Below are 7,116 nucleotides of genomic sequence, written 5' to 3'. Positions count from 1 at the left end.
ATCCTTCATCTTGAATTTATTTTTCAAAATGCCATTGACTGTACCAGCACAGTTGTCACTATCTCCTATAGTAATCAAGTCTTTCACATAGATGATTATGCTCACCAAACTTGAATCCTCCTTCCTTGGATAAAGTGAGCAATTTTCATCAAAATCATAGAAATTGATCTTGAAAGAATCTCAATATTGTCAAACAATTCTCTGGGTGTTTGCAGCAATGCATGCCATGCTTTCTTTAATCTACACATACATATGGGATGCTTGAAGTCTTCATAATGTATTGCTACTCCATATACACCTCTTCTTGTAAATTGTCATGCAAGAAGACACTTTGCATCCATTTATTGTAAGAACCAACCATTGGCTATTGGCAAAGCAATCACACGTCTAACAATTTCCATCCTGGCGATTGGGTAGAACTCGTTTTCATGATTTATGCCATATGAATGAGGATAGCCTTTTGCAACCAACCTTGTATCAAGAAATGAGATATGCTCTGATACCATGTCAAAAAATGATTGCTATGAAAGAAAACCAAAGAGATAGTAGGGTTTTCAAGGGAAAACTTATTGTGTATGACAAACACTAAGAGAGAAGAGAAACTAAGAAAACATAGAAGATGATGATGATGAAGCAATGAATCATGCTAAGTGAGTCAAGTTTTTATAGCAAAGTAGAAGATCTGAAAATAACTGCACTGTCCTATCTGAATCAAGCAAAGCACCTATAGGAAATCTACATAGTGAACGGAGAAAAATGTAGTTCTTCAAGGAGTGGAATGTCAAAGTAATTTGAAGATGAAGAATAGTTATCGAGGGAGAAAAAAAAAATCCTAAGATGCCATTGGAGTCAAGGAAGTGTGTTACCAGCTACTACAAATGTGTACTCTAGAAGATGAGGATCAACAAGATGACTTGTCAAATGAGAAAATTGAATCATTGATGGAGCAAGAATTATAAAGGCTAGACTTTTGTAGATGCCAATGAGATGTTAGACTATGAAACATAGCCTGAGAGGCTGATGCTAGGTGGAGAGCATTTGCCACTAGAGGTAGAGAGAGGTGATTTGGTAGTAAAAACACAGGTGTCTATTGACGCCAAATGGAGATGATGGAAGCCAAGTGGAGGAAGAAAATCTACAGCCAAAAATGTAGATACAGCGTGATGCTAGATATGGTGGAGATGTTCAACACGTGGAGGAAGAGAATCTGTAGCCCAAAATGCAACGTGAAAAGGTGCCTCGTGTAGGGAGAGATGTAGACCATGAATTGCAATATTCTCTGGGTGGAGTGTGAGCAGCAATGGAGAGAAAGAGAGTGACATAATGTCAAAATGAATGAATATGGGATTGATGAATGCGTGGAGTCAATGCCATATATATATATATATAGTCATAAATTGTCTAGAGTGTTACCCACAAGAGTCTCTTGTATGGCACCTTGACTCTCTCCTAAGGCTCCTTGAAAGCTTCCTTAGCACTATAAATGGAAACCAAAATAGGAACGAAGGAGGTGGAAACATACTAAATGATATGGTTTCTCAACACCCCCTCTCATTCCCAAAAAGGAGCACAAAAAATGAGTGAGAGAGATGAAAATATACACTCCAAAGATGTGCAAGCAAAGGTTAAAATTGACACTCTTCGATGGTATGACCGTTCTTGCTATAGTAGGAGCATCCAATGAACTATCCATTAGGAGAAGCCATAACACAGAGTGTAAACCTATAAAAGGGAGGGTTGGAGGGAGAAGAAGAGAATGATATCTCTCAATGATGTTGCGGATGGGGGGTTCAAGAGATGATGTGGATGTCTTTGTCTTCTTTGATGTAGAGGATCTTTTTGGCTCTTTGAGAACCTCTGGCTCTAATACCATGTCAAGGAATGAGCTATGCTCTAACACCATGTTAAGAAGAAGACATAAGGGTTTGTAGGGGGAAACACACAGTGTGTATGAAAAACACCAAGAGAGAAGAGAAACTCACAAAACACAAAAGAAGAAGTTGATGAAGTGTTAAATAATGCTAAGTGAATCGAGCTAATACAACAAAGCCAAAGCTCTAAAGATAACTACATTGGCCTATCTGAATCAAGTGGCAGCATCTGTAGGTAATCTGTAGAGTGAAGGGAGCAAAACAAAGTCCTCAAGAAATACGATGTCAAAGTAAAATTGTCGAAGGAGCAAAAGCAATCCCTAGATGCCATTGGAGTTGAGCAATGTGCCTACCAGAGCTGTCATGGAGATGTCAGAGTATGAAACATAGCCTCAGAGGTTGATGATAGGTGGAGATCACTATCAATAAGTAGAGAGAGGTGATCTAGAAGCCAAAATGCAGGTGCCTACTGACACCAAATGGAGATGATAGTGGATGCTAGGTGGAGGAAGAGAAGTTGCATCCAAAAACATAGGTACAAGACTCCAAATGGTGGAGATGGTTGCTAGGTGGAGGAAGAGAATATCCCATCCAAAACACAACGTGGAAGGTATGAAAGGTAGGTTGCATGGTGTAAGGAGAGATGGAGGCAGTCAATTGAACAAGCGAACAAAACCTAGCGAGCCCAAAGAAGCGAGCAAGAAAAGTTAATGGTATAATAAAAGTAAAGTGTAGTTCAAAACAAAGATTCATAACTAGTTTCACCATAACTACACATAAGCTCTACTGATAAAAGTGACAATAATAAAAGTTGCTTCCAAAGTATCAGAAGTTTGAATGCTCACTAATCATCATAGGGATTGTCCACAACTTGCACTTTGTAGGCACCTAGTTCTAGCTCCTTATCATCAAGACCCAAGCGTGCTCTCTTTGCACCTACTTTTTCTACAAGAGGTCGAACCACAACATCGACTATATCTTCACATATATCAAATGAAAAACATGGACAAGAAGATGCTTGGCATGCACGCATCAGAGGTGCAGTGCCACACCCCATCTCCAAAATCAATCTCAATGGTGGACACAAAAGATCTAATACATAGAGCAAGAATACAGGTGATCTCTAAAGACCTCCACGCCAAAGAGTCAAAGAAGATGGTCATGCCAATCTATTTCTCTCTGGAAGGTAATGGGGCCAGCAGTCACTCGATGGATCAATTTGCAACTTACGGAATTGAGAGCTGCTCTCTCCAAGAAAGGTGGGTGGATGACATCCACTACAACAAGAAAATACCAAAAGAGAAGATCGACTCTACATAAAGCATAAAGGTCAGACATGTTCACTACAAGAATTACAAACCAAAAGTTTAAGATCACTTACTGACACCTCAAGATTGCATTGTTCCCCATAGCCATATGGAAGCTTGTCAAGCACAAAAACTCGCCTGACAACTTCAAGACCAAGCACATGTATGTATTTCTCAAGCCAAGATAATGCATCACCTATTTTATCAAAGAAAAACTTTACTTTCTTGTTTAGTTAAGTACTTATGCCAACACACATTGACCAGGACAATATACCTGTCAAAGTAATCCAAGTAACTAACCATCCACTATCTCCCAAAGAGGCAGTAGCAACTATAATTCCTAGGCGAATGTGTGCCTCCGTGAGCATATTCCAAGCAGGCAAGGTGGTTTCTTTATCAATCAAACATCCAGTAGGAAAGTCAATGAAGACAACATCGCAAGCCCATTTCACATGCTTCCCATTCCGTACATATGTCATATCATGTTTTGCAAGCCTAGAAAAGAACTCATGTATTGTCTTGTAAGCATCATTTTTTCTCCCTGCAATAAAATCTTGCCCCATGGAGATGTAGTCACCCATCATGCACCCATAACTTATCACGTCATCATCTTTATTGGAATGCATATCATTTAGTGGGCAAGGAAGAAATACAAATGGAATGATCTCCTTGATGGCAACCCTTTGCCCTGCAATAAACAAGAATATATGAGTATAAATTGGATGCAACATCTGTTACGATCTCTAATGATATAATCTATTCCATCTCCTTGGACGCTACTCCTTTGCTCCACTTCATGTTGTTTGGGACTATTGTCTTCTCTCTCTTGCATTGCTGCAGCACAAAGCATTTGCAATGATTCGCATTTTAACAAGGGAAAAAAACTTCACAACCATTGCACCCAAAATATAATCTTACCATCACTTTCTTTCTTTGTCTCCTTTTTAGACCGCGTATTGCATCGATCCCCAAGAGGTGTATCAACAGATTTTTTGGAATGCACTTTGTGCAATTCCTTCTCTCTTGCCAAAACATATCCACTTCCAAGATCCACCCACCAAGGGCAATGGTCGATCTCCCAATCAGAGAGATTATGCATGCTCTTGGGATACATGCATACTTCCTCATTATCTCTATCAATCCATCCTTTGCAATGATCTGGAACCCTGGCTATCTTCTTCTCTCCAATCAAATGAAGTAGATACCTTTTGCATGACATATTAGCACAAGCTATTAAAATAAACAAAGAGCAACTAAAGTTAAGCTCATTATGGCAACAAATCTACCTGTAGACAACTCGATATGCAGACATTATGATTTCATTTCTCTTTCGGCACTGAGGACCTTCCACCTTATTTGATCCTCGTGCATCTATAGCTTGCTCTCTTGCTCTTACGTGAGCAAACATATATTTTCTAGCCTCTAATTTCACACCCTCCATGTAATCCAGTAATAAGTAAACCTGTGGAAGATCCAATGGTGTACCTAAAACACACATTTTTTTCAAGTCTTCCAATGCTTGAATAGCCTTCACCTCAACCTTTTCCAAAAAGCACTCCCGTGTCAACCACCTTAACAAAAACAATCAAATCCATTAGTATCACAAGATACACATGATACTAGCAATATCAAGACTACAAAAGCTTTCAAATTGACACTTACAATCTGTACTCATTATCCGATGATGGCATACCATACATATCTTTTAATCTCTTGTTTGCATCCAAGAGAGAGAGCATCACCAATCTTTTTTCTTCCCTCATATCAACATTTGCTAGGAATTTCAACTTGGCAATAGTAATCACTGAGTCTGGGCTATCAAACTTCAGTGTAAATATTCTATCCAACCATTGATCCCCTAGCTTGGGATCAAGCACATTAAGAACCTGCAAAGTGGATAAGAAACCTATATTTAGAGATTTTACTGTAATGGGGAGTAAATTAAGAAGCAAAGGGGCCATACCATGCCCATCTTGTCTGCCAATCTTTTATGTATCTTGGCACGTTCCTTTTTCAATGTCTCCTCTCTGTTCTCAATAGAGACCGTGTTTAATACCAAATCCTCAACCTTTTTGAGTTCTGAAGTATACTCAACCTTCACAACAAAAGAGAAGCTTTTAAATTTTACCCTAAAAAGGAAACTTATCTATTATAATCCCTCTTAATAACAACCATGACATGTATTACCTGAAATACCAATCTTGCCAAGTACCCCCTTGTCAGTGGATACCATTGTTATTTTCCCTTGACACTGCTATCTTTTGCTCTCAAGGACTCCAACAGTTTTAGTTGATTCTGGGGTAAGGCACTCAAGAATGCATTGATGTCACACTTGAAGATATTGTTGCAGTTCCAAAGTACATCCTGCAAGCTAGGTTTCACGATGGCATACTCGTTCATGCTAATAAAGGAAAATTTGTAAGATTGAGTTCTATAGATAACAATATAGACGTCAATTCATTGTAACAAATATTGATACACTCACCTATTGACTCTTTGGAGTCCAGCGAGAAGAGAAATCTCTGAAATCCGTGTGGGATCAATAACAGAACAAATAACCCTGACATGGCGAGCTCTATTCTCTTTGTACATTTGTGAGATCAACTCCATCCAAGCAGTCAACCGATGATTACCTTCCCATACGTAAAACATTTTACCAGACAAGAACCTGAACTCCGGTTTTGCCAAGACCTCCTTCTCAAATTCTGCATCCACTTCATGCCATAGAGGAGACCAAGTTGACACTATGGCAAGGGTCACTAGTGTTTCTTCTCCTTTATACTTACATACAGACACAACAAAGGAGCCCTTCTCTGGTAAATAACCCTCATATTGAAATGCACTTTTTAAAGAGGACATGTCTGTACAAATCCCTCTAACAACAGCATGTGCAATCATATGACACAAGGGGATACGAGGGCAAAATTCTTGAGATAGAAGTCTACATTGACTTATTACATCTCCACATCCTACCATTTGCATATCAATATCAGAAACCTATCTTGTTGCTTCCTCATCTTCCTCCTGTACCAGTTCAGACCCTTGCCCCACCACTGTGTCATCTCCTTCTTCACTTTCTTCTTGCAGTTGAGGATCTGAAGTCCCCACTACAACACTCGAAGTCTTTTCACTTTCTATAGTTGGTGTACCTTCCTTTAGAACTGTAGAGAGGGATGATCCACGAGTTCTTTTTTGTGGAGTGGCTAAATTATCTTTGGATGATCTTGCACGACCTTTGCCTCTGGCCTTTTGTGGAGACATGACTGAAATACCACATAAAAGAATCAGTACATGTGTAGCGCTTGAATATATATCTATTTGTATTACTTGAATATGCACAAAGAGTACCTGAGATTGGCCTTTCAAAATACTAGCAATATCTCTGCTGAGATGCTCAACACAAGTAGATACGTGTGAGAGACTGGATCGTTTGACCTGCAACATTCGAGAAACAAAAGTCTCATCTCACTCTGGCTAAAAAATGCAAGCGTTTTAAAACATTGTTACAAAATGCAAACAAAGTATAAAACACTGTTACAAAATACAAAGCACTGAGCTTGTAGAGAGTAATCCATTATTAAACGGCCAAACATTGCAAGTATAATGGCAGATAATGTCTTAAACCAAGCAAATAATGTCTCAAACTCTATTCTTGGAGTACTTGGCAACTGTCCTATAGCTGAAATGTAACATTTTAGTTTGAAGAGAGAGTCTAATTACTATACTGGCCTTCAAACATTGTCTGCCCAATCATAGACAAAAGCCTCATCCATTTTTTACTGCGTTTTAAAATGCACGCTAATCTAGGTGCAGTCCATGTAACATCCATGCAACTTCACTTGCTTGCATCATGACTTTTGCTTGCATCATCTAGGCTATTGTATTACTTACAATGGCATACAATGGGATCATCCAATTTCACTGTGTTTGCTCTGCAT

The 7,116-nt window shown here is 39.0% G+C and overlaps 1 pseudogene; it reads right to left on the bottom strand.

The window, feature by feature from the left end:
- Positions 1–2,715: 2,715 nt before the first annotated feature.
- Positions 2,716–6,439, bottom strand: LOC148016722 (uncharacterized; annotated as a pseudogene).
- Positions 6,440–7,116: the final 677 nt, after the last annotated feature.

This window comes from Lygodium microphyllum, chromosome 23, assembly GCF_053477565.2.
Source record: "Lygodium microphyllum isolate KBCC chromosome 23, Lygodium_microphyllum_v1.1.10, whole genome shotgun sequence".
Taxonomy (NCBI): Eukaryota; Viridiplantae; Streptophyta; class Polypodiopsida; order Schizaeales; family Lygodiaceae; genus Lygodium; species Lygodium microphyllum.
This window is presented reverse-complemented; position numbering and strand designations above follow the sequence as displayed.